A 12,045-nucleotide genomic window follows, 5' to 3' on the forward strand; every position below is an offset into this window, starting at 1 on the left:
GATTAGTACGTGCTAAACACTAAAGATGCCCCTTATATTCCTATGGGCATCTTTAGCATTTAGCGAGCGCTAAAGTGATTAGCGCACACTAATGCGGTAGCCTCCACTGATAAATCCTTAGTCAACTAAGTTCTAATATTCACCACGAAATGGCTGCTGAATATTAGCACTTAGCGGCTAACCCGGTCACAAGCTATGTCACATGACATAACCAGTTAGCTCCAATATTCATTGGCTGACTAGCTAAGCTGAGCAGCCAGATAGACCCACATAAATAGCAGGTCTATCTTTGGGCGCTATAACTTAGCCGGCCAGCCAAAGAGTATCGGCTTAACTGGTTATGTTAAAAGCGGCTAAAAATAGACAAGTAATTCAATGCCGGTTGTCAGATATGGGCTGGCACTGAATTTTCAGGTTCACTGCCAACCGTGGAGTCAGCCTCGCTAACTCCTACAGTCTGAATGTCAGCCCATGTAGAAGCCCGGCATTCTCTGCTCAGGGGCTGACTAAGTGGGCATTGCAATGTCTGCAGTGATTATACAGAAAAAAAGCAAAATCAGAAGTGTACCGTATATCAAAAGGCCCTTTATGGCCATGGTACGAATATACTATGAAGAATCCCCGTTAGATTTTGTTTCAAATACATGTGGATGTATTTGAATGCTTCTCTCAGTTACTCTCACCATTCTGCTCCTCAGATAAATCTGGACTGGGAGGGGAGGGTACTACATGAATCCCTATCAGAGTATCCTGCTGATCCAGGCACTACCAGGAGCATCTGACATGTGAATTCAGAGACTTTTTTAAAAAGAGGTTTGGCTAAAATATGAAGATTTTGTGGTGGAGACGTGTGCAAATATCAACATGATTTTGCATATTCTATGCATTTGTGAACTGTATTTTAATAACGCTTTGAATACACTATTGTAATTTCATACGTCTTCTCAAATTTATAAAAAGTATAGGGCTCCTTTTACAAAGGCGTGTTAGGGCCTTAACGCGCGGAACTGCGCGGGCTAAAATGCCGCGCACGCTAGCCGCTCCCGCCTCTCTTGAGCAGGCAGTAGTTTTTCGGATAGCACACACTAATCCGGTGTGTGCGCTAAAAACGCTAGCGCACCTTTGTAAAAGGAGCCCATAGTCTAACGGGATTAGGAAAGTTAGATTAGATTACAAAATTAATTAGATCAAGTAGAAACAAACAGAAAAAGCAATGGATTCCAGAACTGCATTCATGTTTTCAACAAGATACCAGGCTGTGTCAAAAAAAAAAACAACATTTTATAAATAAGAAAAGCAGAGGTTGTTATACCGTTTTCCTTTTGTTTCTCACTGGTGCAGTCTCCCACATCCCTCATTAATCTCTTATAATCCTGCATGGGAATGTGAAACTGATGCAGGAGTTTCCCTGTGGCAGTGTTAGAGAATAAAGAGAGGAGAGTGGCTTCTACCCTACCACTTCCCACCAATAACAGAGGCAAGCAGCAATGTAAGATGTTGTGAAGCAGCTGTGAAAAGCGGTGAATCTTCTTTTGCCAGGCACAGCATAATGACTACCAGGACATAGCACAGGATGATGAAATAGAGGACTCCATGCACAAAGGGGATGGATGAGCTCATCGCTTGGCCAATAATGTATATGTACAACCTGCAGTAATCACATGGTTAGGCTCACTGTAGCTTTCATCACTGGCCTGGAAAAGAGCCCTCAGTAAATTAAACCTGAGGAATGGCACTTTTCAGATGCACGTGTAAATCGTGACGCACATAAATTTATTTATTTATTTTAAAAATGTATATACCGCCTTTAAACAAAGCAGTTTCCATAATTGCTTTTGGTTAAAATGCCCTTTTAAGGGCCAAGTTTATAATCAATTTTTAACCTTTTGTTATTTTTTATCCAACCCATCTATGTTTTACCTATCCTATATCAATTGTAGTTCTTCCCTATCTTCCCATAATGTTGCCGTATGTCTGTGTAAGTCACCTGTTTTCCTTGTTTTTCACACGTCTCAATGTAATTTTATAATTTGTTTTTATGTAATTTTATTTTGTTAACCGCTTAGAAATTAGAATAAGTGGTCAAAAAAATATTTTAATAAACTTGAAACTTGAATTGCATTTTATTATTGATTAAGTAAAGGGGTGGGGGGGAAATATTACTTTCAATTATTTGTAAGTTCAAAGTGCTTTTCTTTGATTTGTTATATGTTCAGATTCATATGTAACGCACTGTTACTACTTGAAAATCAATAAAGATTTATAAATAAATAAACAAACATACATAATTGCAGAATACAAGACAAAATTACAGTTCTAAAATTAAAGCTAAATTATAGTACCATAAAGCACAGTTACTTACCGTAACAGGTGTTATCCAGGGACAGCAGGCAGCATATTCTTGACTGATGGGTGACCTCCAAGCTAACAAAAAGAGGGATGGAGGGAAGGTTGGCCATTAGGAAAACAAATTTTGCAAAACAGATTGGCCGAAGTGTCCATCTCGTCTGGAGAATGCATCCAGACAATAATGAGATGTAAAAGTATGAACTGAGGAGCAAGTGGCAGCTTTGCAGATTTCCTCAATAGGAGTGGAACGGAGGAAAGCTACAGATGCTGCCATAGCTCGGACCCTATGGGCCGTGACAGAACCTTCCAGTGTCAGTCCGGTCTGAGCATAACAGAATGAAATGCACGCTGCTAGCCAATTAGACAACATACGTTTAGAAACAGGATGTCCCAATTTATTCGGATCACAGGACAGAAAGAGTTGGGGAGCTGATCTGTGGGGCTTAGTACGGTCTAAATAGTAAGCCAGAGCCCGCTTACAGTCCAAAGTATGCAGAGCCTGTTCTCCAGAATGCGAGTGAGGTTTCGGAAAGAAGACAGGCAGAACAATGGATTGGTTGAGATGGAATTCAGAGACAACCTTAGGGAGAAACTTTGGATGTGTACGCAGAACCACCTTGTCATGATGGAAGACTGTAAAAGGTGGATCCGCAACTAGTGCATGTAGCTCACTGACCCTCCTGGCAGAGGTGAGAGCAATAAGGAAAAGTACCTTCCAAGTGAGAAACTTGAAAGAAGCGGTAGCCAAAGGTTCAAATGGAGGCTTCATTAAGGCGGAAAGAACCACATTGAGATCCCAGATAACAGGAGGGGCTTTAAGAGGTGGTTTCACATTAAAAAGACCCCGCATGAACCTGGACACCAAGGGATGAGCTGAGAGGAGTTTTCCATGGACTGGCTCATGAAACGCCGCAATAGCACTGAGATGGACTCTGACTGAAGAAGACTTGAGACCAGAGTCAGATAAAGAAAGAAGATAATCCAACAAGATCTCCACTGCAAGGGAAGTGGGATCATGATGATGGAGAAGACACCAGGAAGAAAAACGTGTCCACTTCTGATGGTAACAGTGCAGAGTGGCCGGTTTCCTGGAGGCATCCAGAATTGAACGAACAGGCTGGGACAAAAGAGTATCATGAGAAGTCAGGCCGAGAGAAACCAAGCTGTCAGGTGCAGAGACTGGAGGTTGGGATGTAGAAGAGTCTCCTGATGCTGTGTAAGCAGAGAAGGAAACAGTGGAAGAAGAAAAGGTTCTCTGGAACTGAGTTGAAGTAGAAGGGAGAACCAATGTTGCCTGGGCCACCTCGGAGCAATCAGAATCATGGTGGCTCGTTCCCTCTTGAGCTTGAACAAGGTTCTCAACATGAGAGGCAGAGGAGGGAAAGCGTACAGGAACCGATTGGACCAATCGAGGAGAAATGCATCTGCTGCCAGACGGTGAGGAGAGTAGAGTCTGGAGCAGAATAGGGGCAGCTGGTGATTGAGAGGAGCTGCAAAAAGGTCTATCTGAGGAGTGCCCCACTGAGCGAAGATGGACTGCAGAGTGAAAGGATCGAGTGTCCACTCGTGAGGCTGGAGAACTCTGCTGAGCTTGTCCGCCAAGGAATTTTGTTCTCCCTGAATGTAGATAGCTTTCAGGAATAGATGGTGATCCGTGGCCCACGCCCAAATCTTCTGGGCTTCCTGGCACAAGCTGCGAGAGCCCGTCCCTCCCTGCTTGTTGATGTAGTACATTGCAACTTGATTGTCTGTGCATAGCAGGAGGACTTGAGGAAAGAGAAGATGTTGGAAGGCCTTGAGGGCATAAAACATCGCTCTGAGTTCGAGGAAATTGATATGATGTTTCATTTCCTGGGCCGTCCAAAGTCCTTGAGTTTGGAACTCGTTCAAATGAGCTCCCCAGGCATAAGGGGAGGCGTCGGTGGTGATGACAAGTTGATGAGGAGGTAGATGGAACAGAAGACCTCTGGATAGATTTGAGGATGTCAACCACCATTGGAGAGACTGACGAAGAGATGATGTTACAGATATGTGACGTGAGCAAGGATCCATTGCTTGGGACCACTGGGTAGCCAGGGTCCATTGAGGAGTGCGCAGGTGCAGACGGGCAAGTGGTGTGACATGAACTGTGGAGGCCATGTGACCCAAGAGTATCATCATTTGCTTGGCAGAGATGGAACGTTGTGGAAGCACCTGCTGACATAGAGATTGAAGCGTTTGAAGACGGTTGGATGGCAGAAACGCTCTCATGAGGACTGTGTCTAAGACTGCTCCAATGAATTGAAGTCTCTGCGTAGGGATGAGATGAGATTTGGGTAGACTGATCTCAAACCCCAGCAAACGTAGAAATAGGATGGTCTGGTTGGTGGCCTGAAGAACTGTTTGAGATGAATTGGCCTTTATCAACCAATCGTCCAGGTAAGGAAACACCTGAAGGTGGTGGGAACGTAGAAAAGCAGCCACCACAATCAGACATTTGGTGAACACTCTTGGAGAGGAGGCTAGGCCGAAGGGTAGCACCTTGTACTGGTAATGACAATGATTGATCATGAAGCGTAGGTACTGTCTGGAGGCCAGATTGATTGGTATGTGAGTGTATGCTTCTTTGAGATCGAGGGAACATAGCCAGTCGTCTTGATTGAGAAGAGGGTAAAGAGTGGCTAAAGAGAGCATCCTGAACTTCTCTTTGACTAAGCATTTGTTGAGATCGCAAAGATCTAGGATAGGTCTGAGATCTCCTGTTTTTTGGGGGACTAGGAAATAACGGGAGTAGAAACCCTGCCCCTTTTGCTCCGGAGGAACTTCCTCTATGGCGTTCAGAAGGAGGAGGGATTGAATTTCCTGAAGGAGGAGGGAAGACTGGGGAGTGTGCAAAGCAGACTCTTTTGGTAGACTTGTGCCTGGGAGGGTTTGAAAGTTGAGAGAGTAGCCGTGGTGGATGATGTTGAGGACCCATTGGTCCGAAGTGATAACTTCCCACCGGCTGAGGAAAAGAGATAGACGCCCTCCTATGGGTTGAGGCAGGAGTGGTGAAGTTTGGATGCTGGCTATGCCCTGGAGAATCAAGTCAAAAGGGCTGAGTCGGTTTTTGTTGTGGAGGCTGTTTGACAGGTTGCTGCTGCTGCTGTCTAGGTGTTTGCCTCTGCTGCTGACGTTGCCGCCTAGGTTGTTGAGGGGCAGACTGTAAGGGACGAGCCACATAACGGCGTTGGTAAGTCGATTGCTGTCTGAAAGGACGTGCTGGTGGAGGCTTCTTTTGGTTTTAAGAAGGGTATCCCAGCGTGTTTCATGAGCGGAGAGCTTTTGGGTAGTTGAGTCCATGGATTCTCCAAACAGCTCATCCCCTAAACATGGTGCATTAGCTAACCGGTCTTGATGGTTAACATCAAGTTCGGATACCCTCAACCAGGCTAAGCGGCGCATGGCCACAGACATAGCCGTTGCTCTAGAGGTAAGTTCAAAGGTGTCATATATAGATCTTACCATAAATTTTCTGAGCTGAAAAAGAGAAGAAGAGCATTGGTGAAAGGCCAAACATTTCCTCTCAGGCAGGTACTGCTCAAAGGAAGCCATGGTGGTAAGGAGATGCTTTAAATAAAAAGAAAAATGAAAAGCATAGTTGCCAGATCGATTAGCTAGCATCGCATTCTGATAGAGACGCTTACCAAATTTGTCCATGGCTTTGCCTTCTCTACCAGGAGGGACAGAAGCATACACACTAGCTCCTGAGGACTTTTTAAGTGTGGATTCCACCAGGAGAGACTCATGTGGGAGCTGGGGTTTATCGAATCCTGGAATGGGGATAACCTTATACAGGGAATCCAATTTACGGGGAGCTCCCGGGACAGTGAGAGGAGTCTCTAAATTTTTGTAAAAAGTCTCCCTCAAGATGTCATGAAGAGGGAGTTTCAGAAATTCCTTTGGAGGCTGGTCAAAATCAAGAGCATCTAGAAAGGCCTTAGACTTTTTAGACTCAGCCTCCAAAGGAATGGACAGAGATTCACACATGTCTTTTAAAAATGACGAAAAAAGACGTGGAATCATGTTTGGAGGAAGGATCAGGAATATCAGGCTCATCCTCCCCCGAAGAACACTCACCTTCTGAAAGAAAAGCTCTTCGGAATCATCCCACAGATCAGGGTCTCGAATATGGGAACTACGGTCCCGAGACTCAGGGGTGGATGGTTCCAGGTGTCGGGACTTGCGTACCGACTTACCCGACCTCATCGAAGCGGTACCGGGAGATGTTACCGGTAGCATCGGAGCCGAGGTCTGTACCGACTGGTGTTGAGTTGTCGGCTCCGGTGCAAGGATTGGCATCGACACCGATGAGGCCGAGTGTAGCGGCACCGAAAGAGAGGAAGTAGATAATATAGGTCGTTCCACTCTCGGTACCGGCGGCTCAGACGAGACCGGCACCGGAAGGTTCGGTGTCAGGATAGCTGGAAGGAGTTGTTGGAGCTGCTCCTTCAGCTGTACCTGTAAGATGGCCGCAATGCGATCATCAAGGGAGGGCACCGGTACCGCCTTTTTTCTTTTGCGGTACCTGCGGTGCCGCTCTACACCCCGGAGATGAGGAGCCCGATGTCGAGGGACTCACCTCGATAGGGGCGGAGCGCTTCCGCTGGCGCCTCACGGTCGGCAGGACTGGACTCGCTGCAATGGAGACCGGAGGGCGTTCCAGCGGGGAAGGCTTCTTAGCCGGCTTACCTGAGTGCTGCGACGCCAGCGCAGTGTCGCGAGGTGTCGACGAGGATGGTGCCGACTGGGTAGGAGCCGATGCCGGTGCCGATGTTGCGGGGTCGGACATCTCGGTGCCAAAAAGCAAGCGCTGTTGTATTTGGCGATTTTTCAATGTTCTTTTCTTAAGTGTGGCACAGCGGGTGCAGGAGGAAGCCTGATGCTCCGGACCCAGGCACTGTAAACACCAGTTGTGTGGGTCCGTAAGGGAGATAGGCCGTGCACACCGCTGGCACTTCTTGAACCCTGGCTGAGGGGGCATGAACGTAAAGACGGCTTCTGCCAAATCGAAGGCCGAGGCCTCGATGGTGGCAGTAGGCCCCGCTGGGGCAGACCGAACAATCAAAAAAAAAAATAACTCGATGAAGTAAACTTTTTTTTTTTTTACAACAGAAAAGAAAAGAATAAAAGGGCAAAAAGACCTGAAAAAGAATACGCGAGCGGGAAGGCATTAGAAAAAATTTTCAACAGCCGTTGAAAATGCGACTTCTTAGCTCCGCGGAAACTAAGAAACTGGGGACCGCGCGCCTGTGTCGGGCGGGAAGGCACTCGCGCATGCACGGTGTGGCCTCTAGAACTTTCCAAGTTCTTAGAGTGCAATCACTCTAAAAGTGTCCGTACCGGGGCTCCGTCGGTGCCGTCACCCATCAGTCAAGAATATGCTGCCTGCTTGTCCTGGGATAAAATACATTTTCTTTAAAAAAAAAAACATTTACACCCAACAAACAAACAATACTCAGGCAATTAATAACAAAAGCACTTAAGAATCCACTTATTGATTCGAACAAACAGAGTCAAGACAGAAGTTACATCTACCAGGGAATATATTAATATGAAGGCTGAACAGCTCTACAAATAGGCGTCCACAAATAGCTTGGTTTTCAACAGCTTTTTGAAACTAAAACAGTCGGTGCTTTAATCTTAAGATGTCCCGACAGCTTATTCCAAAGTGACATTCCAGTTACTGAAAACATTTTAGATTTTGTAGCTACATATCTCACACTTTGGAAACTATCTTTGTTTCATTAACACTATTGTAGTCTGTGTGGCAGACAGCGTGTTTCCGTCCATCAGCAACAACAACAAAAAAGTATTCTTATCTAATCTCTTTGCAACTATGCATGTGGACTATGTGAGGCCATCTGCTCCAGACAGAGAAATAATATGTTAAGTTTAGCATTGGTGTCTCATTTATATTAAAGATGGGGGAGTGACAAAGCTCATTTGATTTTCTTCTGATACCATATGTCAGCAACTACACCAGTGGCTCATATCTTTGAGTAAATCCTATTTAATCTTCTCTTTAATCCCCTTTGAATAAATATTTTCTGTACCGAGATTTTGCTTCTACAGAGCTGCTGAAGTCAACAAACTGAGAAAGTGTAATAGACTGGCTGCCTCAATGAGATTACTGCCGTGTACAATTTATAGAAGGCAATCAGTGAGAGGGGAAAACAGGCAAAATACACAAAGACGCAAACCAAAAGCAGTAAAGGTAGCAGGTTCCTCCCTGAAAGGACTTACAATATAAGCAAAGTGATAGATTGAAGAGGAAACATAAGGAAACAGAGATGGAACAAGAGAACTGATGTTGAATGATTGATACATCAAGGAGGTAGAGGGAGCCAATCTTATAAAAAGGGTCAAGACAGAGTGGGGCGAGAGTTGAGGTGCGATGTATCTCAAAAAAGATATAGTGGAATTAGAAAATGTACAATGAAGGGCGACAAAAATGGTAAATGGGATGGGACAACTTCCCTATGAGGAAAGGCTAATGCAACTAGGGCTCTTGAGCTTGGAGAAGAGATGGCTCAGGGGTGATAAAATACTTAAGGCCTCTTCAATCAAACTGCACTAGCAGTTTTGAGCGCAGAGAGCCGCGCTGAATGGCCCTTGCTGCTCCCTTTTTATATATTCTCCAAAAAGCACAGTGCTAGCCCGTGGGTTTAACCTGCGGTTCTAACCCACGGGTTTAAAGCGTGCTCTGTTCCATAATCTGGCTTTACAAATTGAAATGATTCCTTTCAAAATGTCCACTCGTAGGGCCAACAAGTAAACTGCAGCCACCTCTCCCCCTTTATTTTGACCTCGCTTGTGTGAAGAGCAAACGCATGCGCAAATCGCATCTACAACCAATAAGGATAATCTGCGCATGCATCTCAATCGCTCTATGGGATCGCTGTAGGGTGTATGTCTGATCAGATCATTTGCATGAAGAATCTGTAGTGAATCGGTCGCTCGGCAAAACTCAGCCAAGAATCGCCCAACGATCCAGATCGGTGAGTTAAGTGAATCTAGGCCTATGTGGCTTCTAATTTTCAATCATAAGGAGACAGTGTGACTGCAAAGGTAGGCGCGGCTACACATGAGGGTATGGCTATTGGGATGGATGCTAAAGTCAGAGAGATTGCTGCATGGAAAAGGCTCACAAGTGGAATGCCCCAAGGGTCTGTACTGCAACTTTCGTTGTTTAACTTATTCATATGACATGGAGACTGGAGTGATGAGGAATGGACTCACAGTTATGGTACTAAATTAATCAAAGTCATTAAAATTTATGAGAATTGTGAGGATATGCAGAAAAGTCTTGTGAGAATGGACATCTAAGTGGCGGATTAAATTTAATGTGGATAAATTAAAAAGTACTACACATAAGGAAAAATAATTCTCAACTACAGATATCAATTGCTGGGTTCTGAGTTAGGAGTCACCACCAAAAAAAAAAAAAAAAAGATCTTGGAATTATCATGGAGAATATGTTGAAATTTGCAGCGCAGTGTGCTGTAGATGCTAGAAGAGCAAATAGAATATATTAAGAATTATTCAAAAATAGATAAAAACAAAAAACTGAGAATATCACTGTGCCTCTGTAGATCTATAGGTCCCTAATGTGTCTGCACCTTAAGTATAGAGCAGGGATGTCAAAGTCCCTCCTCGAGGGCCGCAATCCAGTCGGGTTTTCAGGATTTTCCCAATGAATATGCATGAGATCTATTTGCATGCACTGCTTTCATTGTATGCTAATAGATCTCATGCATATTCATTAGGGAAATCCTGAAAACCCGACTAGATTGTCGCCCTCGAGGAGGGACTTTGACATCCCTGGTATACAGGTTCAGAGAAGGAGTACAAATTAACAATTCCTTTATGAAGAGAAGCAACATAAGTTAGGGCTCTTCATCTTGGAGAAAAGTCTTAAAGGTGATATAAAATTATGAGAAGGGTAGAATAGTTAAATAGGAAATGGTAGTTTAGCCTATTATGGACAACACAAACCATGGAAAACGACCACCATGTCAAAGAAAATCCAAAAGAAAAAGTAGGAATGGATGCCACCACTTGGGATCACTCCTCAGGAGTCTAATATTGCAATGTTGTATCTCAAAAGCCCAAGCTCATCCTAAGCAGTATGAAAGACAATTGATCTTAGTCTCTATATGGCCATTGTTTTGGCACTGAAAAGTGCCTTCCTATACAGAAGTGTTTTTTGAGAGTATTTCCCTGCTCTATATGTACATGAATAAATGGCATTGTGAAACTACGTGATCCCCAATGATGGCATCTATCCATCCCTACTGTTTAGCCTATTAAGCAACACAGAAATAAGAGGGCATTCCATGAAATTAATGACCAACAGATTGAAACAAGTTGTTGAAAGCTTTTTTTCAAGCAGCGCATAATTAACCTGTGTAATCTGCTATCAGAGGATGTGGTTAAGGCAACCAACATAGTGTGACTCAAAAGAGATTGGACAAGATCCTGGAGGTAAGGTCCAGCAAAAATTATTAGCCAGGTAGACTTGGGAGAACCACTGTTCATCCCTGGAAAGGAATTATGGGAAACGGATCTATTTTTGAGATTTGCTGGGTAATAAACACAAAAATAATTGTGACCCAGGCTGGTCACTGTTGGAGACAGGATGATGAGCTCAATGAATCCCAGTCTGACACAGCATGGCTTTTCTTATGCTCACTTCAGAATTTGTAGCTACACCTCTGATAACTGGAGTCTGCCCTCTGTGGATTTTGCAAGCGTGGCTCTGATAATGGGCATGTTGGGGTGATTCCTGCTTTACCTTTTGGAAAACTGCAGGCCTGAAACTTAGGCTAAGAACCATCTTTGCTGTCCTGAAGCATTCTGGATGTGGTTATAAGATCTGTGGGTGCACAGCCAAGGATATCTACCATCAATGGATCTCTGTTGCCATGTGAACGTGGAGGAGAGGTAGCTTCTCATCTCTGGTTATGAATAGCGCCTTATGCTGTTATCATTTTAGCATGCCTGGCTGTCTCCCAAGGCCATTCCACAAGAACACTATTCATTATTCCTCTGTGTGACCAGAAAGCCCCTGCTGGACTGGTTCTGATTGGTCCTCTATGGGTCACACCTGTGCACGCCCTAAGAATCTGTGCGCTATCCTGAGATAGATAATTTGGGGTTTGGAGGAGCTCAGACCTATAGTTGTGTAGCACCTTTGCACTATGCAGAGGACAATAAGAACTGATAAGAAAGAATTTCCCTTGTGTGTGTTTGCTCTTGGCTAAGAGCTAGGGAATTGGACACTTTGTTTTTGGGACACTGGTGAACTTTGTCTCTGATTTACAACTTGCACCGCGAAGGACTGGCAATCGTTTGCATTGGCTGTTACCGGAAGGAAGCGACCTTGTGCTGACTGAATGAGGTTTCTCCATCTGCTGGACTACTTTTAAGGCTCGCTGTATGCCTGTAGCCTAAAGAAGATAAATCCATCACTTGGGGGAGCTGAAGTCTGTTGGACCCAATGGTGAGACAGAAATCTATCTCTTAGGGCCTGTTTTACAAAGCCATAGAGATTTAAAGGGCTTCGGGGCTGTTGCTGTGCGGCAGTCGCTAGCGTGGCTTTGTAAAACAGGTCCTTAGTGATTACATATGTACTAGTTGTGTGCTGACATATCTTCTGAGATATTTTTGAATAAT

At 44.5% G+C, this 12,045-nt stretch overlaps 1 protein-coding gene across 4 annotated transcripts in view; it reads right to left on the reverse strand.

Annotated features, from left to right (window-relative positions):
* FYCO1 (FYVE and coiled-coil domain autophagy adaptor 1) overlaps positions 1-12,045 on the reverse strand; it is a 248,169-nt gene that overhangs the window by 188,414 nt on the left and 47,710 nt on the right. The gene's annotated exons all lie outside the window — the stretch shown is intronic.

The sequence above is a fragment of the Geotrypetes seraphini genome, chromosome 2 (genome assembly GCF_902459505.1).
Source record: "Geotrypetes seraphini chromosome 2, aGeoSer1.1, whole genome shotgun sequence".
Classification (NCBI taxonomy): Eukaryota; Metazoa; Chordata; class Amphibia; order Gymnophiona; family Dermophiidae; genus Geotrypetes; species Geotrypetes seraphini.